The following is a 27,841-nucleotide window of genomic DNA, read 5'->3' on the forward strand; positions in this document are numbered from 1 at the left end:
GTCACTCTGGTGTAGGTACGTCGACGATGTTGTTAGGGAGGGAGTTCTAGACTTTTGAACCAGCGACAGCGAAGATTCGGTGATATATTTCCAAGTTAGGATAGCGAATGATTTGGAGGGGACTTTCCAGGTGGTGATCTTACCATATATCAGCTGCCTTTTCCTTCTAGAAGGATATGGTCCTGGGTTCAGAAGGTGTTTCGAAAGGAGATTTGCTCGTTCCTGCAGTGCATCTTATGGATTGTACATTATTGCCATTATTCGCCGGAGGTGGATGGAATGAGTGTTTGCCCATGGGGTGACAATAAAGCTTCTTTAGCCTGGATGGTGTCGAGCTTCTTGAATTTTGTTGGAGCTGCACCCAGCAAGGCAACGGGAGAGTATTCAATTACACTCCTGGCTTATGCTTTGTAGATGGTGAACAGGCTTTGGGAGTCACGAGGTGAGTTGCTCACCGCAGGCTTCCTGAACGCTGATCGGATCTTGTAGTCTCAGCATTTATATGGTCAGTCCAGTACAGCTTCTGGTCAATGGTAACCCCAGTGTGTTGATCGTGGGGAATTCAGCGATGACAATATCAGTGAATGTCAAGGAGCGATGGTTAGATTCTATTTTGCTGGAAATGGTCATTGTTTAGCAATTCCGTGGCGAATATCACCAATTGTCACAAGTCACAAAGTTAAATAATGATATTATTCAATTATCATCAACACAACATAAAAAGTTCCATTCACCAATTATGATCCGCACTTTCTTTTACAAAATGTAAATACAATTCATTTAAGGGAGGTGGATTTGAGACCACGAAGAGATCAGCCATGATGATTGAATGGCGGAGCAGGCTCGAAGGGCTTAATTGCCTATTTCTGCTCCTAATTCCTTTTTTGTGTGTTTGACATAATTTATTGAGATTAAATTTAATTGAGATAGCATTGACCATTATGTCACCAAGAAGTCACATCTACACCGGAATTCAATGTGAAATAGAATTAAACCACACCGAGGATAATGTGCAACTACCCAGCAGCCTCTGCGCTGCATTGGTCAGTAATCGCCTCATCGTCACACAGAATCGCCAGACTAGAGTGTGAGATGATTTTTAAAGTGCCGGTAGAAATAAAAATGCCTTTACCTAATGTGACGTTAATGAATCTTTACTTCCCAATTTGTTATTACACTGCTTTGGAAAGTAATTCAACATTTACAGCTGTCCACTGAGTTTCACAGTATTTCTGTTTTCACATTAATATGTTTTAGTCTGGTGTCTTCATTAATTTGGGTAGGGACATCTTGAGTGACTTATTGTACATGAAATGACCTCATGCTCCAAATATTACAACCGTCCTCCACAATGTAATCACCTTCCCGCTTTCTGTCTTTGAGATGACGGTTCGCCATCAGCGGAGAAGAATCACCAGCACCGCAGGAATATCTCCAGTTTCCTCTTAGTGACGTCCAGTTCGTCAGTTCCCGATAGTCTGGGGAGGAAATTCACCCAGAAAGGCTTCAGCCACCGAATGTATCAGGCGATACAAATTATAAAGGACCAACTTTAATTTGTGAAATCATCAAGAGCAAAACTGAAAATGTAGAACAGCATCTTTCAGGGCCATCTATCCATCCATCCATCAACCCCATTCACTGATTCCTCAATCACAATATTCAGGCATCCAACTAACACTCATCTCTACATCAAATCAGTGATCCCTTTATATTTTGGGTGGATGGTGATGCAGTATTAATGTTATTGGGTCAGTAATAAAAATGCCCGGGTACAAATGCTCGCGTACAAATCCCACCATAGTCGGAGGGGGAATTTAATTCCACTTAATAAATCTGGAATACATATTACATGAAATCCGCTCTGTTTCACCAATGAAGGAAATCTGTCATCCCTCCCTGGCTTCACCTACATCAGGCTCCAGTCGGACAGCAACATGTCTGACTCTTCCGTTCATTCTGAACTGGCAATAGTAATTAGGGGCAGGGTCTTGTATTGAACCCACAATCCATGGAAGTATATAGGGGGAAAACATGAATATACATGTTGGTCTGTTACAAATTGACCCTCTGTCTGATAGTCTGATTGTATTTCAATCGGTCATCACAATGTTGTGAGATGTGGGAGAGATCCTCCAGCGGGATATTGCTGCTAAGAGGGGCTACAAATCCTTTCCATAGAGATGGGAACAGTACAAATAGGTTCACAATTTAAAACATAAAATGTTCTCCAGTCCTGTTGCTGGGTAGATTTGTTTATAAATAGTTCTCATTGACAATGTTAAGAGTTTGAAGTTGGCTTGCAGCCAAGCGGTCAGTACTGAGCCAACAGATCTCTGAAAAAAAATCCAGATGCTTCCTGTAAACAACATTGAACATTCGAGCCTCCCTGACTGCAGGCGGCTGGATTGCTGCCAAATACTGTGTGGGGCAGATTAACCTGAATATGAATGGATTAAATGGGATTGATCCATTCAAACAATAAATGTTTAGTCGCACATGAAGTAAATGTTTTAAATGGTGTTCCATCTAAATAAATATATTCGGTGAATGTTCTGTTCACTCTTAGAATAAACATGATCAGAAAATAGTAAATTGACTCGTGCTATTTAATTTATATAAGTTCCGAGTAAAGGTCACTCTAGTTATGAAAGTCCGTTTGTGAAGAACCGAATGAAGTGAGAGTGAGTGGTGTTGATGGGCCCAATCCACAAGCCCAATAAAATGAGGGGAATTGCAAAAAATATAAGTTGAAATAAAAGAAAATCATAAAAGTGCTCAAAACCCGCCGGAATTCCTGGAATATTCTTCGAGTTGTTGACCCCATTTAAACGGTGGAGTCTCTTATACCTGATCAGCACCGTGTTCTGTACAGTTTAATTTGTGCTGATTTCCATTATTTAACAGTCCCTCTTATTGCTGCCAATGAGTGGAGAAATGACCAGTTCATGGCCTGCTTCAGTGGAAGATAAAACATTTATTCCTGTGATATTGTGTAATATGCCGCAAAGTCCTGATATCCTGTGTTCCCAACACCAGTGAATGTTAGACAGCCGGTGGTCAGTAAAATTAGCGGCAATGATTTAGATGCTGAATGATAACTTTGCTATCGCCGCGTCCGTTCTGATTCATTAACTTCTCTGTCAAAAGCTGATGTGAATTTTATGTTTCTCTGTCAACTCACTGCTCAATAATCTGGCAAGCGGCTTCTTTTACCGCCAATGTTCACACAACTGTCTGAGGCTCAGGGGCAGTTCGAGAAATAGCAGGAGAGACATTGTGTAATGTGAGAGTTTCTTCTTGTCCCCAGACCTACATTGTTTAATGATAGTCGTGCACCATTTAAATCGAATCACTTTATTCATTGCCCGTATTTAGTTACAGAATTCGAGAACAACTCTTCTGATAAATTATAAGTTATTGTTTTAATTGGATAGAGACCCAGAGTTGTTGCAAATTAGACAGACAGACGTCTTATTCCCTGTTAATATAATTTCATCTGTTTGTGATCATCCACTTATGTTGGAGTACATAAATAAAGGACTGAATTTACAATGGAATTAAGTTTAATTAACAGATGCGAAAATATAATTTCACCAATAGGATGACGAGAGACATTACAATGAATCCAGTCAGACAAACAAATATCCCGATACACATAAATGTCTATTTTAATAATAACCTATAGTAAATCGCTGGGTCCATTCTGTTGTGGGTGTGGAAGGTGGGACGTGGATCCAGTCGCCGCCTCCACCAGGGAATCAACAGGCGGCGCCTGGAAAGCCGCCCCCTTCTGCCGGGTATTTAAATGCCGCTCACTGGGACCCGAATCCAACAGTCCGGGAGCTGGTTTGTTCACTGAGTTCCTGACACAACCATTTCCCCCAAATGACCAGAAGGATGAGGTGGGCCATTTCTCTCAGTTTGTTGCTGACTTTCTTATCCCGTGAGTAGTTTTTATTGTCCAGGTCTCTCACTGTTACTGTCTCAGTGTTAGTCTCTCTCTGGAATGTTCTAGAGTCACCAATCATTTCACCAGCATTAATCCTCGGGCTTTTTGATATATTTTTACAGGTGTCCAGTCGGATGTTGTGTTGACTCAGCCAGAGGCAGAGACCGGGCGTCCCGGAGGCTCCCTGACACTGACCTGTAAAACCAGCTTCAGCGTTAGCAGCTATGGCGTGCACTGGGTCCGCCAAATTCCCGGACAGGGGCTGGAGTGGTTGGTATATTACTATAGTTCATCCAGCAACAACTACGCCCCAGCCATTAAAGATCGATTCACTGCGTCCAAAGACACTTCAAGCAACATCTTCTCTTTGGCCATGAGGAGCCTGAAGACCGAAGACACCGCCATCTATTACTGTGCAAGAGACCACAGCGAGAGGAACCAGGGCTGGACCCGCACAAGAACAGCTCGAGAGGGAATTCAGCAACTTGCAGCTTAACCTGAAGGTTAGTACTTGATTCAAATGTAATATTAATGTCAGTGATCAGAGTCAAAGCACACGCTGCTTCTTACATAACTAACACAGAGAAAATTAAACAGTAAAACTGAACACACCAATCGATCTAATAGGATGAGCTTTTGTCTGTTTATATTTACTGTTCACAGTTTCAGCAATTAGAGACTTGCCTATATCCTGGTTTTATTATTTCTGATTCTTGGAGAAAGTGCATGTACATTGAGTTTTATAAACTGCTGTCAAATTATAAATTTATCAGAAATAAACGTGTATTTGAAATGAATATTGAATGGCAGGACTGAACAGAGAGTGAGTGCAGTTTTTGTGCGGGTGTCTGTCACTGTGACTACAGCAGTGGGTCACAGTGCTGTGCACAGCGACATCCTCATACAAAAACCTCAGTGATAGAGTTTGTTCAAATTGGTGATCAGCGCCACAGCAGGATTTTCAACCTAAATGAGGCTTAAATAAAACACAATATTAGTTTATAAAAAGGTATAAAAATCTTCCACTTTATCTCTGTTGACCGACACGCTATATCTGCACAGAGGGTTTAAAAGTGTTCTGATCCTCTTTATAAATGTAATGACCAGGACAAGCTGAAATAACTCACCCATTCGCTCTTGGAAGAGACAGAGTTAGTTTTTGAGGGAGCAGTGAATTTAAATCTCTGTTTTTTAGTCAACAGTCTGCCGCAGTATTTGACACGCTGTGTCTCACTGTGATAACAGGGGCACAGCAGTTACTGTCAATACAAAAAGCCCCTCAGCACTAATTCACTGAGGCTGGCTCAGTGCTCGCTTTTACAATCCAACTTAATTTACAGTGATGTATTACTGTCCAGCACTGACAAAATGATAAGAATTAATATGGAAATTTGGTGGTCGTTATTTAGTCACAGTTGGTGTTTTCAATAGCATTTCCATGTCTGAAATATAAAACATTCAGTCATTTATGAAGAGAGAACGGTATCCACAAATATTCATATAATTTCCTGAAAATTAATCGTGAATTTTCTTTGCCGTTGGTTTGTGAATATTTAAAATAATGGTGGATTTCTGTCTATTTTGTGCAGGTGCGGTTATTGTATGGAGCAGCCCAGGGAATGTGACACTGTGACATCATGGGCTACTGGGGACAGGGGACCATGGTGACGGTGACTGCAGGTAAGAACCATTCCGTCATTTACCAACTGTTTTACTTGAGTATTTGTTTTATATTTTTCTGCATTTTCAAAATCTATTCGTTCACTGAAATGTGTTTTGGTGGATCATGTATTGCGATTTTGTTGCAATGTTTCATTTGATTCTGCTGAAAGGGGAATATAGAATCCCGCAGTTTCTTGGCAGAAAGATGCTGCTGAGGGATTCAGTCCCTGTTTGCTGTGATTTGATGTTTATTTGCTGAGGATACTGTGTGGCGGGGTTAGTTTAATTACAGAACGTGTGTTTTTACGATGTTTAATCTCGGTTCTATCTAATGTCTGCAGTTTGTACCGTCTTCTGCACAAGTGTTTGAGATCTAACCCAACATTGACAAAATGTGCTAAAGTTTCTCCATTATCTTATTGAATATGATCCGCTTACTGACAATGCTTATGTTATTATTCCATTTTTGTGTTTCATTTAATTCTTCATTCATTTGATGACATGAGGGTTTGGTGCATTCTAGTTTGAGATTTTCTTGCAATGTTGCATTTGGTTCTGTTGAAAGGGTTTGTAGAACTGAGCTGCTTCTCTATGGTGCTTCACTCGTTCGGTGATGTGTTTTGGTGTTTTTCTGCTGAGGAATGTTTTTGGGTGACTTTGAATCGGAAGATTTGTGAAACGGTTTGGCGTGTCAGTATTGTTTCAACTCGGTGACGCTGAGCGGTTACACGGTTTGTGATTGAATGCAGAGTATACGTGTTTGAAACTGCTTGGTGCAGGCTTGTAGGCAGAGAACAGGGAGGCTGTTTCTGCATCTTGAAAAAAAGGTGAAAATTGCAGATTAAACTAAGCCACGTTTTACGACAAAGCCTTTCCGAGCACAGGTTGTTGCTGCAATCACAGTTTGCCGTTTGTGCAATGTTTCATCTCCGTGGCATCTGATGGTTGCAGCTTTTACCATCTCCTGCAAACATTAAAAGCATTTAAATGTGTTTGAAAAATGACTCAATATGAAAAAATTGGTAAAGTTCCAATAATTCTTTGTTGTTAATATTCCAGCTCCTCACAATGCTATTGCTGTTATTCCACATTTCTGTTTAGTTTAATAATTCATACATTTGGCGACGAGCTGGTTTGCTAGATGTTTATATTTTCTTGCAATATTAAGTTTGATCCAGTTCGATGTAGAATTGAGCTGCTTCTCCATAAACGGGTTTCAGTCCTTCATTGATGTGATTTCGTGTTTTGTTCTTCTGACGAGATTGTGTATCTGGGTGACTTTAAATGATTAAGATTGGTCAAACGGTTCAGCGTTTCTGCATTGTTTAAACTCGGTGACACTGAGCGGTTACACGTTTTCTGGTTGAATGCAAACAGTCTCGGCGTTTGAAAATGCTTGAAGGGCGATTGTCGGGAGAAAACAGCCAGGCTTAAGAAAATAATCTAATAAAGATATATTGATGCATTTTGTAATTTTAACTGATGCTTCCAGATTAAACGAAATAATGACTGAAACGCCCATGCAGAACATAGTAACATTTATATAATTCAAACAATTGCAATGCGGTGATACAACTCCATATTAACCAAGGGTTATTTTAGATTGATATAATTCATCATTAATCGCCTTTCACAATCATGCTGTGTTCCACACGAGGTTAACGTGACCGGGCAGATTTCTAGGCTGGAAATACTTTGTAATTGCAGTTATTCTATTATTTCTGTGCCGCGGCAACCATATTATACCTTCACTGTAATGCGTAGTTGGATAGCGAGGTAATTATCGCTAATCTAACCTGAAACAGGGTTCTGAGATGTGGAAGTCGCTGCCAATCATGGAATTGTTCCGATGATTTTATTTATATTGTAGGAAAGTTCAGATTGCCTATGGCATTAGATTGAAAAGTAAAAGCCTGAATGTCAAACCGATTTATTTATTTACAAAAGGTTAACAATACCTCTGCATTTTATAATGACATCCTGTCTCCCACAGCTGTGCTCTACACACGATAGAATTATAGGAAGAACAAATGATAGGAAAGAAAGAATGATTATATCTTAGCTTTAGGCTTAAAATTTATTAAATGCTAAATTCAGCAACAAATTATCCACTCCACTTGCTCATAATGGGTGAGTTTTGGAAATGATTTGAATAAATATTACTGAGCTGTTCTCGTTATATTACATGGTGGTTAGCATCAATGCTTCACAGCTCCAGGGTCCCAGGTTCGATTCCCGGCTGGGTCACTGTCTGTGTGGAGTCTGCACATCCTCCCTGTGTGTGCGTGGGTTTCCTCCGGGTGCTCCGGTTTCCTCCCACAGTCCAAAGATGTGCGGGTTAGGTGGATTGGCCATGCTAAATTGCCCGTAGTGTAAGGTTGATGGGGGGATTGTTGGGTTACGGGTGTGCGGGTTGCGTGGGTTTAAAGTGGGGTGATCGTTGTTCGGCACAACATCGAGGGCCGAAGGGCCTGTTCTGTGCTGTACTGTTCTATGTTCTATGTTCTATTACTTTCTGAGAATAGATGGAGTTTATGATTTATCAATGTGTTCAGAAAGGCGCAGATTTTACACATTTGTAGGTCGAATAGAGCAATTTGAGTTAAAAATCAAATAAAATGTGAATAGAGTCAAGTAAATGTTAAGATGTTTCCATCAAGTAATTTGGAGTTTACTGTTCAACATTGTTTGATTGTCAGGTTGTTTTAATTACATCCCAATGATTTCACAAAGCTCTGGGTAAAAACAAATAGGAGATTATTGAAAGCTATTTTTATTATATTTATTATTATAGTACAGATAATCTAATGAAGGATTAGCTGACAATTAACAATAATTTACAGTACAATATCAGTGAGAATTAATTCAGCATAAATGACCTCCTACAATTGAGTTGTATCCTGGCGTGCAATATCTCAAAGGTTTTAAAGAGTTTTAATAATATCTGAAATGAATTTAGGAAACAATACATTTCTTTACACTGCTGTGTGCAGCTCAGTTCTTTTTCTGATTACATTCTTTTGCCCTGATTCTTTTGCTGATTACATTTAATTGTGTTTTTAGATCATATCAGTGGGTAATGTGAATATGTTGTGGTTTGTTTTATTATTGCCCTGTCACTGAGTCTATGTGACGTCATTATCTGCCCTGAATCTGTAATATTTAATCTGTTTATTTTCAGCGAAACTACTTTTTGCCCAATTATCGAGATTTGAGACAGACAGGGAAAAGTAGTTAAAAGTCGAATACAATTTTGAAATTAATGTCAGTTTAATTTCAAATAAATTACTGAATTATTGTTGCCGAAAGTTGACCATTGATCAATTAGAATCAAACAGTTTGAATGGAATTGACAGATTGAACAGATCTATCTGTTGGGAACTCGACTGTTGCCATGTGTGTCTGTTCAGTTTCTGTGCGCGTTGCCATTGTGCTGGGACCAGGAAACTTCCTGACTGGTTCTGCTTCATTTTCCAGTATTTCAGGGAGTGCAGTTTGATCAATCTCTTCAATAAAACTTGTGTCTGTGAGAAATGTGAAAATGTTACTTGGTGTTTGATTAGGCGACTCAGAAAGGAGATTCCAAACCCAGATTGTGACAGTCAGAAAGAATTCAGCAACGCCAGACAGGCTGGAGAAGACGATCTGATTGGTTTTTAAGCAGTGATATATTGGTCTTGGGAATTTTCGATTCGGCAATGCAGAGAGAGATTTATTGGGTTACATTCCGTGCTATGGCAGTCCTTGATATATTTAATGGGTCAGTGCAGCGGAGAAATCCCTTGGCATTTTATTTTTAATCCTATCCTAGGATTTTAGAGGCGCTGGCAAGGCCCGAATTTATTATACATGCCTAAGTGTCCCCAGGGAAAGTTTAGATGTGAGGCATCCTCGAACAGCTGCAGTCCATGTGGTGGAGGGATATCCGCAATATTGTCAGGGAGAGAGTTCCAGAATTCTGACAAGGCGGCAGTGAAGGAATGGCGGTGTATTCCTAAATCAGGATGGTGAGTGTCTTGGAAGGAATTTGCAGTGTTGGTGCACCCAATGCATCATGACAAACACATACATACTGTCACTGTCTCACACGCGCTTTCTCTCACATCCTCACACAAACTCATTCTCTCACACACATAATCATACACACTGTGCCTCACACACAATGACTCACAATCTCACTTTTAGACACATTGTGACGATCTCTCACACACACATTCGCTCACAGGTGCTCTCACTCACACACGCTCTATCTCAGACGCACTCTTTCACCAAATCTCTCTGACACACCTTGCTTCTCTCACACACTCTCAAACACACAGATCCTCTCTCTCCCTCACAAACATGCATAATCACTCTTCAAACACAGTATTTTTTCTTTCAGCCTCTCTCTCACACACATTCCCTCTTATACACACATACACAATATCTCAGACGCACACACACTCGCCAACACATTATTACTCTCTAACGCACTCTCACGCGTGCATCCTGGCACATGCCCTCTCTCTTATGGACACTGTCTAATTTCCTCTCTCTGACACACAATCCATCTCTCTTTCAGGCATGCAGTATCTCACACTCTATCTCACACATTCTCTCTCTCTGACACACACTCTCATACCCACATTCTTTCTCTCACACACTCCCTCTCTATCACAGACACACTAACTCAGACACACACTCCCGCACATAGTCTCACATCCATAATCGCTCTTCAAACAGAATCATTCCTTCTTTCACACACACAATCTCAAACATACTATCTCTCTCCCTTTCTCTCACACACACGTCCACAGACACACACACACGCACCCTGTCACACACATACATTCTGTCACCTGCTCCCTCTCATGCACACTGTGTCACGTGACTCTCTTACTGACAATCTCTCTCTTTCGCACATGCACACTCATACACAAACACACACATACTCACACAAGCACTTATTTGTCTTTCACACACACTGGTAAATACATATCTCGTAAACACACTTTCTTTCAATCAAACACAGACTTGTTCTGTGGCATACTCTATCACACGTTCTCAGAAACACACAAAGGCGCCCCTACATTCTGTTTCTCTCTGACACACGTGGTCTCTCTCTCTCACTGTCTTAGGTACACACCCACATGCTCTCTCATCTCTCTCACACACACTCAATCATACACACCCTATCTCGAACTCACGCACACAATCTCCCATTTCCACACACTCTCACACACCCTCACTCACACAACCTGATTCCCCCACCCTCACTCACACACCCTGATCCCCCCACCCTAACACCCTCACTCACACACCCTCACTCGCACACCCTGATTCATCCACCCGAACACCCTCACTCACTCACACCCTCACCCACACAACCTCACTCACACACCCTCACTCACACACCCTCACTGACTCACACACTCACTCACTCACTCTCCTCACTCACACAACCTCACTCACACGCCCTCACACACCCTCACTGACTCACACACAGGCACTCACTCACTCCCCTCACTCACACCCTCACTCACTCACATCCCCTCACTCACACACCCTCACTGACTCACACACACTCACTCACCTCACTCACACAACCTCACTCACTTAACAACCTCACTCACTTAACAACCTCACTCACTATAACACCCTCACTCACCATCACTCTCTCACACTCATTGACTCACTTGCTAGCCCAACCTAAATTGCTCACTCTCATTCAAACGCACTCATTCACACACCCTCAGTCCACCTTAGTCACTCACACTGATTCACTCACCCACCATCACTCACAGCCTCACACACCCACCCTCGCGCATCTTCACTAACCCTCAGTCACACAACCTCACTCAGTCACCCTCACTCATTCACCCTCAGTCACACACCTTCATACTACCCTCATCACCCACCCTCATTCATCCTCACTCACTCACACACCCTCACTCACTCTTCCTCGCTCGCCCAACCTTATTCACTCACCCATCCTCACTCTCTCAGCCTCATTCACTCACCTACCGACCCTCACTCACCTCCATTCATTCACCCACCCACGTACCGACCCTCACTCATCCTCATTCAATCTCTCAGCTCAACCAATCACCCATCCTCACTCACTCACCCACCCACCCTCACTTACCTTCATTCAGCAACTTACCCTCACTCAGTCACCCACCCTCATTAACACACTGACTCACCCACTCTCCCTCTCCCTCCCTCACTCACACAACCTCACTGATGCCCTCAATTACTCACCTCACTCACTCTCTCTCTCTCACTCACAGCCACCCTCAGTAAGCGACCCTAACTCAGCCCCATTCACTCAAAATCACACCCACCATCACTCGCCCATCCTCTCGCATTCACCCACCCTGACTCACTATCCTCACTCGTACAGCCTCACTCACACATCCTTACTCACACAGCCTCACACACACAGCCTCACTCACACAGCCTCACTCACACAGCCTCACACACACAGCCTCACTCTCACAGCATCACACACACACATTCTCACTCACACAGCCTCACTCACTACCATCACTCACACACCCTCACTCACACAGCCTCACTCACACAGCCTCACTCACACACCCTCACTCACGCAGCCTCATTCACACACTCTCACTCACACACCCTCACTCCAACAGCCTCACTCCCACAGCCTCACTCACACAGCCTCACTCACACACCCTCAATCACACAGCATCACTCACACACCCTCACTCACACACCCTCACTCACACACCCTCACTCACACAGCGTCACTCACACAGCCTTACTCACACAGCCTCACCCACACAGCCTCACTCACACACCCTCACTCACACAGCCTCACTCCCACACCCTCACTCACACACCCTCACTCACACACCCTCACTCCCACACCCTCACTCACACACCCTCACTCACACAGCCTCACTCACCCACCCTCACTCACACACCCTCACTCACACAGCCTCACTCACACACCCTCACTCACACAGCCTCACTCACACAGCCTCACTCACACACCCTCACTCACACAGCCTCACTCACTACCCTCACTCACACACCCTCACTCACACAGCCTCACTCACACAGCCTCACTCACACACCCTCACTCACACACCCTCACTCACACACCCTCACTCCCACAGCCTCACTCCCACAGCCTCACTCCCACAGCCTCACTCACACACCCTCACTCACACAGCCTCACTCACACACCCTCACTCACACACCCTCACTCACACAGCCTCACTCACACAACCTCACTCACACACCCTCACTCACACAGCCTCACTCACACAGCCTCACTCACACACCCTTACTCACACAGCCTCACTCACTACCCTCACTCACACACCCTCACTCACACAGCCTCACTCACACAGCCTCACTCACACACCCTCACTCACACACCCTCACTCACACACCCTCACTCACACACCCTCACTCACACCCTCACTCAAACAGCCTCACTCCCACACCCTCACTCACAGACCCTCACTCACACAGCCTCACTCACACAGCCTCACTCACACACCCTCACTCACACAGCCTCACTCACACAGCCTCACTCATACAGCCTCACTCACTACCCTCACTCACACAGCCTCACTCACACACCCTCACTCACACACCCTCACTCACACAGCCTCACTCACCCACCCTCACTCACACACCCTCACTCACACACCCTCACTCACACACCCTCACTCACACACCCTCACTCACTACCCTCACTCACACAGCCTCACTCATACAGCCTTACTCACACAGCCTCACTCACACACCCTCACTCATACAGCCTCACTCACAAGGCGTCTCTCACCCACCATTTCCCATACGCCTTCACTCACAATCTCACCCATCCTCATTCACACACCCTCACTCATGTTCCCTCATACACCCTCACTCAGCCACCCTCACTTACACACACTCATGCACCCACCCTCTTTCACCCACTCTCACTCATCCTCACACCCTCACCCACTCTCATTCACTTACCTTCACTCACGCACCCTCACTTACTCACACTCACTCACCCTCACACTCACCCTCATTAACTCACTCACCCAACCTCATTCAATTACCCTCATTCTCTAACGTTCACTCACTCATGCACCCACTCTCATTCACTCACCCTCACTCACCTAAACACTGTCAGGTACACTCCTGGCTCTCTCATCCACACTCACCCTCACTCATTCACCCTCACTCATTCTCCCTCACTCATTCACCCTCACTCATTCACCCTCACTCATTCACCCTCACTCATTCACTCTCACTCATTCACCCTCACTCAATCACCCTCACTCATTCACCCTGACTCATTCACGCTCACTCATTCTCCCTCACTCAATCACCCTCACTCATTCACCCTCACTCAATCACCCACACTCATTCACCATCACTCAATCACCCTCACTCAATCACCCTCACTCAATCACCCTTACTCAATTACTGTCACTCAATCACCCTCACTCATTCAACCTCACTCATTCAACCTCACTAATCCACTTTCATTCATTCACCCTCACTCACCCACCCTCACTCAGTCACCTTTGCTCAGGTTCACTGCACACCTTCACTCACAAACTGACCCTCCCAGCCTCACTCAGCCAGCCTCACTTATTCTCCACCTCTCACTCACTGCCCCGCACCCATCCAGACCCATCCACCCTCAGTGACACACCCTCAACCATTTACACTCACTCCATCAACCACCCATTCTCTCCCACTCATCCACACTCCCACCGTTACTCAGGTGCTCACTCACCCGCACTCACTCTCCAACCCTCACTAAGTTACTCACTCACCCGCACTCATTCTCCTACCTTCACAGTTACTCACTCACCCGCACTCACTCTCCTATCCTCACTCAGTTACTCACTCACTCACACTCACTCTCCTACCCTCATTCAGTTACTCACACCCGCACTCACTCTCCTACCTTCACTCAGTTACTCACTCACCCGCACTCACTCTCCTACCCTCACTCAGTTACTCACACCCGCACTCACTCTCCTACCCTCACTAAGTTACTCACTCACCCACACTCCCTCTCCTACCCTCACTCAGTTACTCACTCACCCACACTCACTCTCCTACCCTCACTCAGCTACCCACTCACCCACACTCACTCTCCTACCCTCACTCACTCACCCACACTCAATCTCCTACCCTCACTCACTTACTCACTCATCCTCTCTCACTGATGCTCAGGAAATGGGCAAGGGAGCGTCTGCAACGGGGGAGGAATAGAGAACTGGAGCGAAACTGATGACGAGTGGCGCCCGATTGTGGCTGCATAACACGGGATTGCCGGGAGCCGGAGGGAAGTGCAGACAGCCGGGGGAAGGGGCAGAGAGCCGGGGGGAGGAGCAGAGAGCCGGGGGTGGAGCAGAGAGCCGGGGGAAGGGGCAGAGAGCCGGGGGAAGGGGCACAGAGCTGGGGAAGGTGCCGAGAGCCGGGGGAAGGAGCAGAGAGCCGGAAGAAATCCATGGAGTGGGTCATAAGCGATAAGAATCGGGGTAAAGCGAACCGTGCTGGTGAAAAGCTCAGAAAGCCCGCACAAAGTGCCAGGAACCGGGAAAAGCACAAAGAACTGGGAAAAGTGCAGCACACATGGGCAAAACACAAAGAGCAGTAAGACAATGCAGAGTCGAGAGAAAGTGCAGAGATGCGGAGGAAAGCGCAGAGCGCCGTGAAAAAGAGCAGAGAGCTAAAAGAAAGTGAAGGGACCAGGAGAAAGGTACAGAAATCCAGCGGGAACCGCAGAGAGATGGGGGACGCACAGGGAGCGCGGGGCGGGGTGCGGGGGGATTGCAGACAGCCCGGTCTCAGTGACAGGCGGAATGTGAAATTAACTGCACAATCAACACAGGCAGGGGGATGGGGGAGGAGACTCGACAGACCGAATGGCCGCCTCCCGCTGTTAATGTGCAGGATCCTAAAATTAGAGAATGTTGCAACTACTCAAATGTAGAGTTTTATTGTAATTATATAAATGTGCATTCAGTTTACTGGACTGTGACGTACACAGCTCAGTTAGCTGGATTGTGACGTACACAGCTCAGTTAGCTGGATTCTGACGTACGCAGCTCAGTTAGCTGGATTGTGACGTACACAGCGCAGTCAACTGGATTGTGACGTACACAGCTCAGTCAGCTGGATTGTGACATACACAACTCAGTCAGCTGGATTGTGACGTGCACAGCTCAGTCAGCTGGACTGTGACGTACACAGCTCATTTAGCTGGACTTTGACGTACACAGCTCAGTCAGCTGGACTTTGACGTACACAGCTCAGTTAGCTGGTTTGTGACGTACACAGCTCAGTCAGCTGGGCGGCTGGTTCGTAATGAAGATCAATCCCAGCAGCGCGGGTTCAATTGCTGCACCGGCTGAGGTTATTCATAAAGACCCCCATTCTCAACCTTTGCCCTGGCCTGAGGTGTGGTGACCCTCAGGTTAAATCACCACCAGTCAGCTCTCAAAAGGAGAGAGCAGACTCCAGGACTATGGGACATTACATTTTGTTTTACATGATGGCTGACATAATGGGGAAAATCATCCGCTCTTCGCTTTCAATCCAATGCAAATTACATCATTCAGATTACATCAAAATGTTGTTTTATGCCACTTGATAGAGACGGAGAAAGATGTGAGTTTCTAATGAGGGGCAAACAGGTGTTGGTTCTCAAATGATAGAACTAATACAAGCTGAAATGTGGATGTAGCATTTGTTAGGAAAATGTTGGAATAAACGCATAGTTCTCGTCAAATTTTGAAATGTTTGGTTACTGAATAAATACAATCCCACAGTCTAACTTGTTGAATGGGCCATTCTCTCCCAGCGACACCGTCTCCGCCCACTCTCTACAGCCTGGTCTCCTCCTGTCAGCAACACAACACCGACGGCTCCGTGACCTTCGGCTGTTTGGCGATGGACTACTCCCCAGAAATCACCAGCCTCACCTGGAAGAAAGATGGGCAGCTGATCACCACTGGAGTTAAGAAATACCCGTCAGTGAGAAACAAGAAGGGAACCTACACCCTGAGCAGCCAGTTAACCATCACCGAGTCAGAGGGGGGATGCAGCAAAATCAGCTGTGAGGTTCGACACAGCGGCTCAGACAAGAGCATTGGAATGAAATGTAAGTGTTGTAGAAACTGTGAGAATTAAGAAACTTATGAATACCTTGTATAGGGTCTTGGATATAACTCATTTGTAATACTCTGCATAGTCCTGATCCATGGGAAATCTTGCTTCCTATCTATTGGCCACAAAAATGTTAAAGTATATGAACTAATTTTGTTTGTTATCAATTTATTCTGTAAGAACATAAGAACATAAGAACTAGGAGCAGGAGTAGGCCATCTGGCCCCTCGAGCCTGCTCCGCCATTCAATTAGATCATGGCTGATCTTTTGTGGACTCAGCTCCACTTTCCGGCCCGAACACCATAACCCTTAATCCCTTTATTCTTCAAAAAACTATCTATCTTTACCTTAAAAACATGTAATGAAGGAGCCTCAACTGTTTCACTGGGTAAGAAATGTCTAACTTGTGTTTCTTGAAGGTCCTCTACCTGACATCCATCCAAATGTTCTCCTCACCGTGAGTTCCAATGAAGAAATCTCAAGCAAGAAATTTGCAACCATGGTCTGTTCAATTAACGATTTCCAGCCAAAGTCAATCACGGTGAAGTGGCTGAAGAATGGACAACCCATGGGTTCAGGAATTGTCACCTCTCCCGCCTGTGAAGTGAACGGGAACTTCTCGGCGAGCAGTCGGCTGACAGTCTCCGCTGGGGAATGGTTCAGCAAAGCGGTCTATACCTGCCAGGTCACTCATCAAGAGGTCACCCAAAGTCACAACGTCACCGCGTCTGGTAAGAGACACAAACAGAGGAAACAATAAATCAGCCTGCATTCTGATGTTAATCCAAATCAGGAATTTACTGAAGTTACTGCAAAGCACAGAATAACTTCTAATTTACTGCCATGTAGTTTGTGTTTCATTCTGATGGAAAAGCTGCATTAGGATTGCTCATCATTCAGGATTTGATCAGTATAGAAATAAATGTTTCCCTAAATGTTTCACTAAAAAGTTATTTAGTGAGTGAGGTGGCCTTGATATCAGCTTTATCCTGAGACCACTGATTATATTTGAGAGTCAGTGGGTGTTTGAAACACTTTACTGATAACAGCTCAGGGACGAAAGTGTTGGAAAGTTCATCCAACCTGTTTATGGATCAGCCTTCAGTACTTCGTTCCTGAGATCAGGACTGGAGTATTGAGAATGCTGCAATACTGATTTGTTAGAATGGTTCGGGTCTGACTGTATTTCAAAATGAGAATAGTTTACACTGATCAAACTGGTTTTCCATTGTGTATAGAAGATTACTGGCGACCTTTAGAAGTTTCGAAGTTGATTTATTCCCATTGAGTGAGTTCAGGCTGAATCCTTCTGTCCTGATTCTGAAGATGAAACTTGGGTTGATTTCTACTTTTTTCATTCACAGATCCTTCCGTTTGCACTGATGCCTCAGTAACAATACAGCCACCACCAATAGAACAGGTCTTGCTGGAGGCGACTGTAACCTTATCCTGCGTCATTTCGAATGCTCCTTATGGAGTCAACGTGTCCTGGAGTGAAGCGAAGAAGCCGCTGAAATCAGAGATTGCCGAGCAGCCTGGGGCAGATACTGAGAGTGTGGTCAGCAAATTAAACATCTCGACACAAGCCTGGCTGAGTGGGGCTGTGTTTGACTGTGTGGCGAGCCATCAGGACCTGCCAACTCCTTTAAGAATTTCAATCCACAAAAAAATAGGTGAGCGGTGAGATTGAAGCAATAAGTGAGTCATTGTGTCTATTTCTAGTGTCAGTGCAGCGGTCAGTATTTAGCATTCAGTGTATTTATGGTCCATTCATAGAATCATAGAATTTACCGCGCAGAAGGAGGCCATTCGGCCCATCGAGTCCCTAAGAGCACCCTACGTTGCCCAAAGAGCACCCTACCCAAGGTCAACACCTCCACCCTATCCCCATAACCCCACCCAACACTAAGGCCAATTTTGGACGCTAAGGACGTGTAGGACTGTGGGAGGAAACCGAGCACCCGGAGGAAACCCACGCACACACGGGGAGGGTGTGCAGACTCCGCACAGACAGTGACCCAAGCCAGAATCGACCCTGGGACCCTGGATCTGTGAAGCAATTGTGCTAACCACCGTGCTGCCCTTTTTTAGAAGGGGAGGGCAGGGCTTTCATAAGTAACCACTGCCGATACGAGAATCAAGAACCAGCTGTTCTTGACGCCGTATCTAGGGACCAGCCAGGAGTCGGACCTGTAATCTCCTGATTCATAGTCAGACACGTTATCCATTGCGCCACTGGGTAATTCCACTAACTAAACACTCTGGGCGTTTAGAGTTAAAGGGGAAAATTGATATGCAGATGAATGAAACCCAACAGTGATATTGGGTTTAGATGGAGCGAGACCATAGACCACAAAACGTAGGAGCAGATGTAGGCCATTGGGCCCATCAACACTGATCCAGCCTTCAGTGAGATCATGACTGATCTGATGTGATAATCTTCAACTCCTCTTTGCCGCCTTATCCACATGTTTCTTGACGCCGTTACTGATTTAAAATATGTCTGTCTCAACACTGAACAACCCAGAATCTACAGCCCCCTGCGTTAAATAATTCCACAGCTTCACTACCCTCTGAGAGAGGAAATTCCTTCTCATCTCTGTCTGAAATGGGCGAACCCTTACTTTGTGATCATGCACTCTGCTCCTAGACGCTCTCACAGGGGAAAACAATCTCACAGCGTCTATCCCAAGAAGCTCCCTGAGAATCTTTCATATCTCAATTAGGCCGTCTTTATTCCTCTAAACTCCAATAAGTACAGCCCAGCCTACTTAAACTCTCCCCATAAGAAACTCCCTCCATACTCGGGATCAACCTCGTGATCCTTCTCTGGACTGCCTTCAAAACCAATCTGTCTTCCTTAGATAAGGGCACCAAAGCTATTCAAAGTATATCAGGTGCAGACTAACTCATGCTTTGTATAATTCTAGCCAGACTTCCTCATTTTTATATTCTATTCCCTTTGAAATAAATGTCAACATTCAATTTGTCTACATATTACCTGCAGAACTTGCTTTGTGCGGTTTCTGCACGAGGACCCCCAATTCCCTCGTTACCTCAGTTTTCTACAGTCTTTATCCATCTAAATAATATTCCGTTATGTTCTTCCTCCTCCCAAAGTGTCTAACCTCACATTCTCTGTCCCTCCGTGGATTTTCTGTAATCTTCACCACTTGCCTTTCTACCTATTTTTTGTCATCTGCAAACGTGGGAATCATAGATTTGTTTATTAAACACCGTTTTGAAATTCATGTATATTACATCTACTGCCCCCCCCCCCCTCTCTCTCGCCTTCTCGTTATCACCTTAAATAAGGGCAATAAGGTTTTCAGACATGATTTACCCTTCACGAAGCCGCACTGACTCTGTTGATTATATTGAGTATTTCTAAATGCTCAGCTATTGGATTAGTTATAATGGAATCGAACCGTTTTCCACGGACCGATGTTTTTTTGTCACCCTCCCCTTTGAATAAGGGTGTTACATTGGCAGTTTTCCAATCCTCTTGGGGTAAGGTGGGAGGAGCCTGGTGTGGAGTTTATACACCAGCACAGAACAGTTGGGCCGAATGGCCTGTTCCCCTGCTGTACACTTTCTGAAACTTTCGAATCCAACATCCGTAAATTCTCAGGGAAAAGGATTGTGTCCACCTCTGCTCAGAGGTGGGAACCCGGACAGATCCCAGAGTGGAAAATGGAAACCTTTAAATTCCAACACAAAACACATTTCTCCCACATCTAACCCGCGGTTCCATTGTCTCCGGAATTCCCCATTTTATTGACATTTATTGTACATTTTCTGCAGATCCCAATCCGCGGGAACCGTCCGTCTCTGTCCTCCTGCCCTCGGCTGAAGACGTCTCCGCTCAGAGATTCGTCTCCCTCAGCTGCTTAGTGAGAGGTTTCTCCCCCCGAGAGATCTTCGTCAAGTGGACCGTCAATGACAAGCCGGTGAATCCCGGGAACTACAAGAACACCGAGGTGATGGCGGAGAACGGCAATAGCTCCTTCTTCATGTACAGCCTGTTATCCATTGCAGCGGAGGAGTGGGCCAGCGGCGCTTCTTACTCCTGTGTGGTGGGACATGAAGCCATCCCCTTGAAGATCATCAACAGAACGGTTGATAAATCCAGCGGTAAACCCAGTTTTGTGAACATTTCCCTCGCTCTGATGGACACCGTTAATTCATGTCAATGAGAATCTATTGCATTTCGAACTCAAATAAAAATAATAAAGGTTTTTTCCTCCAATTGTGATTTAAATGTACAGCCGCTTAATTAATGGTGCTTCCACTTTGCTGATATTAGATCTGTTCAATGAGACCCGGATTTCTACAGGTCTCAGCCCCAAGTCTGATACAACCAGAGCTCCCAGCTCAGATACACCCTGGGTTAGAGACAGAGTAAAACTCATTCATTCCAGGATTCAGCAAAATATCTTCATTGACTTTCCTCCAGCTGAGGAGAAATCGGACAATTCCCCATTTCAGACAAACAAACCACCACATTTAGATCTCGGTGTTCCTGCTGCTCTCATTGTCCATCCCTTTAAAATTAATGTCAGCTTTAAGTTGCTGCATCAGACCCACTGGGAACTGAATTGAGGGTCACACAGAAACATGGACCAACAATCGCCAGTCAAAGAGAGGGGGAAGTGAAATTGTTAATCCACTGTACCCGCACTTTCCCAACAGAGAGAGGGGGAGGGGCATTAGTTAATCCACTGTACCCCCACTTCCCCAACAGAGAGAGGGGGAGGGGCATTAGTTAATCCACTGTACCCCCACTTCCCCAACAGAGTGAGGGGGAGGGGCATTAGTTAATCCACTGTACACCCACTTCCCCAACAGAGGGAGGGGGAGGGGCATTAGTTAATCCACTGTAGCCCCACTTCCCCAGTAGAGAGAGGGGGAGGGGCCTGAGTTAATCCACTGTACCCATGCTTCCAACAATGAGAGGGGGAGAGGCATTATTTAATCCACTGTACCCACACTTCCCCAACAAAGAGAGCAAAGGGGCAATAATAACCCATTTTACCTCCACTTTCCCAACCATAAGAGGAGGAAGGTGATGAGTGAACTCTCTGTATCTCCATCTCCAGCTGGGAGAACCCAAAGGCAATTTGCTGAGCTGACCAGCGAGAGGGAAATTATTAACTCAATATCTTCCCGGTCTCCAAGCAGCGAGTTTGGAAGTAAACGGTTCTCTAGACTAAGAACTCAGTTACTGACATTACAAGACGGCATGTAGCTTACTGGCTGAAGGGTGTAAAAGACCATCATGATCAAGATGTATTTTTTAGCACCCTTGTTCGTCTTATCCGTCTGCTTAGACCGATTCCCCAGAATCCAAATCCAGATGGTGATTGAATTCTCGCTGGGTTTTCACTGTTCTCTCCTGAGGCACCTCCTTGTATTTTTGCATTCGGTCACCTGATGTCAGCTTGCAACTCACACAAAATACATTTATAAGCAAAAAGTTCAACATATTCTACATCGGTACCAATAATACCCAAAACTGGCAAAGCTACAGGCAGCTGATACAAATACACAGACAGATAAACAGACACAAACACTACAGACACACACGCACACAGACCCACAAACGTACACGCGCTCACACGTAGACACAGACACAGACACACACATAGAAACACATGCATAAACATACACCCAGGCACAACGAACCACACATATTTTGGCACAAAATCACACGCAAACGTGCGCAAAAATTCACAAATATGCACATAAACAAAAAAAGCACACGTTTGTACACACACACAGACATACGGGCACATCTACACAAACACACACAAATCCACACACACAAGTGGGACACAAATGTACACAAACAGACACATACAACCACATGACCACACACACACAAACATATGAAAGCAAACCGACGGAAAAATATGAAACACAAATGTAACCAATAACATGTACATTAGCAGAATTTCACGATGACAGAAATATTTCCATTCAGAGACAATAATCCACACTGACACACTTATGGGCATACGTAGGCACATGTTAGCATACCCATACACATGCTAACACAAACACACATTAGTGCACATCGAGGCATCAATAAACATCAATAGTTATAAACAACCATCACGCATAAATAGCACTGCTGCCTCACAGCGCCATAAACCCGGGTTCAATTCCAGCCTTGGGTGATTGTCTGTGTGGAGTTCCCACGTTCTCCAGTGTCTGTTCCTGTTTCCTCCGCCTGCTCCGGTTTCCTCCCACAATCCAAAGATGTGCAGGTTCGGTGGATTGGCCAGGCTATATTACCCCTTAGTGCCCACAACGTTAGGTGGGGTTACCAGGTTCTGGGGACAGGGCAGGGACATGCGTCCAGGCAGAGTGCTCTTTCGGAGGGTCGGTGCAGACTCAATGGGCCGAATAGCCTCGTTCGGCACAGTAGGGATGATACGAATATGATTCTGTGATGAAATACAGGCATCAACAAACACACACACACACAAACGCAATTATCCAGACACAAACATTAAGACCCTGACATGCATGTTGAACGGATAAAGGCACATTTACACTTTTATTACTGGGCGGGGAAGTATAAACTTATACTAACACAGGCATTAATATATACACATAGACTTGTGTAGACCTCACGGTAGCATGGTGGTTAGCATCAATGCTTCACAGCTCCAGGGTCCCAGGTTCGATTCCCGGCTGGGTCACTGTCTGTGTGGAGTCTGCACGTCCTCCCCGTGTGTGCGTGGGTTTCCTCCGGGTGCTCCGGTTTCCTCCCACAGTCCAAAGATGTGCGGGTTAGGTGGATTGGCCATGCTAAATTGCCCGTAGTGTAAGGTTAATGGGGGGGATTGTTGGGTTATGGGTTATGTGGGTTTAAGTAGGGTGATCATTGCTCGGCACAACATCGAGGGCCGAAGGGCCTGTTCTGTGCTGTACTGTTCTATTCTATGAATACTTCAACACACAAACACACACAATAAAACACTCATATATACTCATTGACAGAAGATAAACAAAGTCCACATACAGGCGCTGATACAGATACACAGATCAATACTCATTGACACATGAACACTCACAATGACACTTATAAAGACATCGGGACACAAAAGAAGAGTAACGAAACTCGTATTTCGCATCTACACAGACACAAAAGATGAAGAACAAACACAAACGTCAGGCAATGGCGGCACGCTGGCATAGTGGTTAGCACTGCTGCCTCACGCCACCATGGACCTGGGGTTGATCCCGCTCCTGGGTCTCTGTCCCAGTGGAGTTTCCCCGTGACCCGTGGGTCTCACGCCGACAACCCAAAGATGTGCAGGGTAGGTGGATTGGCCAGGCTAACTTGCCCCTTAATTGGAAGAAATAGGTGACAGAGACCGATTTCTGAGTGTCATGAACTCAACAGTAGATATGCAATAATAAATACATAAAAGAATGAATTAGCAGCGGGAGAAATTTAAACAAGAATATTAAAAACATATCCTAGATTAATAAACAATCTGATTATATTTATCCGGCTCTATCCTCGTAGATACCACAGACCACACCTGGACTGAAGAAAATGAGGATGATAACGGGAACATCTGGACAACCGCTTCCACATTCATCACCCTGTTCTTCCTGAGCATTTCCTACAGCGCTGCTGTCACTCTGGTGAAGGTGAGAAGATTCAATCCACTCACACTTCAAACTGACAGAAGGTGTTTAAAAACCCTAAATGTTTGATTGATTAAAACCTCTAACATCAATGTTCCAGATCATAAACATCTGCTTCATCAGTTTCTCTCTCTTTTACAGATCAAGTGATCGGTTGACGTTCGGACGCTGTAGAGTTTCCTCAGCTGTTTATTATGATCTGTGTGTGACAGAAATACAATATCTCCTCTTGGTGTCTCTAACAGTAAAATTCTCAGTTTATTATTCTGCATCTGTAACTGAGACAATCATGGACAGTATTTCTGCTTTTCAGTTTAAAATGTACAAGATAATTTTGGCTGTAATGTAATTGTAGCTAATAATTTCTCTCAGTATCATGTCTAAATAAGTAACTTACCTCGTACCTTATTTACAACAGTTACCTTCCCTTTATGTTGAGCTCCTGTTCTCTCTTGTGTCTGTTACAGTTGTACATACATTTGGCAGCTCAGAGGGCATGTGCTGTGTTCTCAGTGTCACCCTCAATCGTTATGTTCCGTTTTGTCAACATCAAAATAAACTTTTGTGTAATGTTTTCTCTGAAATTTTAATAAATATTGAATGAAAAATGAAGAAAATAAGACTAATCTGAACTCCTTTCTCTAAGGTCTATCGGCACTGATCCTTTTCCCCGGTTATACAGTTTTCTCCCCTTTCCCAGACAGATATTTCTCACCAGTCCTGTCTGGGATGTGTCGGAACTCAAGGCCCCTCAGTGAAAGAGCCACTGCGCCACCAAGCGGCCCATCCGGGTTAAGACACCTTCACCTTTGCCTTTTTATGGTAAACTCGAGAGACAGAATGATTTCACAGCTGAAGAATTCCACTGATTCACTACCCTCTATTGGAAGAAATGTCTCCTCACCTCTGTCCTAAATTTGAGATCCCTTACTCTGAGATTATGCCCTCTGGTCCTAGACTCTCCCACAAGAGGAAACAAGATTGTTTTTCAGGCTGTGTAACTGGTTAAAGCTCTTTCCACAGTCAGTTCACTGGAACACTCCCACTCAGGTGTGTGTGGGTCTCTGGGCTTTTCCAGTCACACTTGTTTGAAATCTCTTCCCACAGTCAGAACAGACAAGCACATTGACAGTTTGTGATATTTAGATCCTAATGAATTGAGTGACTGTCAGATCTTGATGTTATATTTGGTTCGAGTTGCCCAGCTGCCAATCCTCCCGTTCTAATGCCTGAAAAATAAGTTTACAAAAATTATCACTATAAGAATAGGATAGAAATTCACAACAGATCGTTCTAGTTTCTATCAAACCTTCTTTCGTCTCTTGCTTTCCCCAAGCATGTGGTCCAGTCAAAATAAAAGACCAAAATCAGCTAGAAGCCCCAACAAAAGTGTCACTGCCTGTGTGGAGTCTCCCCGTGTCTGCGTGGGTTTCCTCCAAGTGCTCCGGTTTCCTCCCACAGTCCAAAGATGTGCAGGTTAGGTGGATTAGCCATGCTAAATTGCCCTTATGTTAGATGGGGTCGCTGGGTTACAGGGATAGGGTGGAGATGCTCTTTCCAAGAGCCAGTGCAGACTCGATGGGCCGAACGGCCGACTTCTGCACTGTAAATTCTATGATTGTACCTCGATGATTATTGAGTCAATCCGCGAGTCAGCCTGAAATCTGCCTCACAATGCCCGGGTGATTGACATGATGTGGAGATGCCGGCGTTGGACTGGGGTGAGCACAGTAAGAAGTCTTACAACACCAGGTTAAAGTCCAACAGGTTTGTTTCAAACACGAGCTTTCGGAGCACGGCTCCTTCTCCTGAAGAAGGAGCCGTGCTCCGAAAGCTCGTGTTTGAAACAAACCTGTTGGACTTTAACCTGGTGTTGTAAGACTTCTTACGGGTGATTGACGGCAGCCCCGGACCAATAGGAAGAGGAGGGGCGGGACTGCGGGACCGACCGGAAGCAGCTAGACCTCCAACCAATCGGAGTGAATGAGGGGCGGGCCCGCTGTGATTGAAGCATGCGCAGTGTGTGTAATGGCGCTGTAGAAGGACGTGTTTTTCAGATCGGAAATCGGTGAGAGGACTTTAACAACATGGAGGGAGCGAGAGATCGCGGGGGCGGGCGGAAACGTAGTGTAAAGTTGTTGAAATCGCAAACATCGGAAAGGTTTCCGGGACCCCGTTTGTACTGAGCGGAACTGCAGCTCCTCACGTTCGGCTCGGGTTAACGGCCGCCATCTTTATTGGATGTAAATCAGGGCGCATGCGCGTTTTCCGTGTTTGTCGGGGCGATGTTTCAATGAGTGGGAGGAGCTTGTTCCCCATTATTCAGAATGGACACAACTTGTCCATCAAACTGGATTAGTCTTTGAGTCCCAATGTCTTATTGATGATGCAAAGCAGTGGCAGAGATGGAAAGAAATGGAAGCCAATCCTGCTCTCTGGATTTCACTCTCATTAGACATTCTGTCCCATCTGTCCAAAACTCTGCGGCTCTGTTCAGCCATGTGAAGACCCAGGATAGAAATTCACAATCAATGGGCTTTGACAAAGAGTAATCGGACTCGAAACGTTAGCTCTTTTCTATCTCTACAGATGCTGCCAGACTTGCTGAGATTTTCCAGCATTTTCCCTTTCGATAGAAATTCACAACCCTGAGTAGACGTCACCCACAAATCGAGGGACTGATTCATAGAATTTACAGTGCAGAAGGAGGCCATTGGGCCCATCGAGTCTGCACTGGCTCTTGGAAAGAGCACCCAACCCAAGCCCACACCTCCACCCTATTTCAGTAACCCCACCCAACTCTAAGGGCAATTTTGGATACTTAAGGGCAATTTAGCTTCACAGCTCCAGGGTCCCAGGTTCGATTCCCGGCTTGGGTCACTTGTTTGTGCGGAGTCTGCACGTTCTCCCCGTGTGTGCGTGGGTTTCCTCTGGGTGCTCCGGTTTCCTCCCACGTCCAAAGATATGCAGGTTAGGTGGATTGGCCATGCTAGATTGCCCTTAGTGTCCAAAATTGCCCATAGTCTTGGGTGGGGTTACTGGATTATGGGGATAGGGTGGAGGTCTTGGGTAGGGTGCTCTTTCCAAGAGCCGGTGCAGACTCGATGGGCCGAATGGCCTCCTTCTGCAATGTAAATTCTATGAAATACATGGGTTTCTGGAAAATCATTGGGACAGTAAAAAATATTTTTGTGACTCTGGAACATGATTAGGACAGTAAAAATACTAATTTTGTGTCTCTGGAAAATCATGAGGACAGTAAAAAACAATTTTTGAACATTTCTCTTCTGTAGATATAAAAATATTGAAACTGGGATAAAGGTTGATTGACTGACAGTCAATGACTGTCCTTTTTTAAAATAAATTTAGAGTGCCCAATTCATTTTTTCCAATTCAGGAACAATTCAGCGTGTCTAATGCACCTAACC

General features: G+C 45.0%; 1 long non-coding RNA gene and 1 pseudogene across 1 annotated transcript; both read left to right on the plus strand.

The window, feature by feature from the left end:
- Positions 1 to 3,739: 3,739 nt before the first annotated feature.
- Positions 3,740 to 21,003, plus strand: LOC119960159 (annotated as a pseudogene).
- A 3,325-nt stretch (positions 21,004 to 24,328) lies between these two features.
- LOC119960160 lies at positions 24,329 to 25,025 on the plus strand. The gene is made up of 2 exons (XR_005459324.1): positions 24,329 to 24,416; positions 24,555 to 25,025. It is a non-coding gene; the product is annotated as an uncharacterized LOC119960160 (long non-coding RNA).
- Positions 25,026 to 27,841: the final 2,816 nt, after the last annotated feature.

Source organism: Scyliorhinus canicula, unplaced genomic scaffold (assembly GCF_902713615.1).
Source record: "Scyliorhinus canicula unplaced genomic scaffold, sScyCan1.1, whole genome shotgun sequence".
In the NCBI taxonomy this organism is placed as follows: domain Eukaryota; kingdom Metazoa; phylum Chordata; class Chondrichthyes; order Carcharhiniformes; family Scyliorhinidae; genus Scyliorhinus; species Scyliorhinus canicula.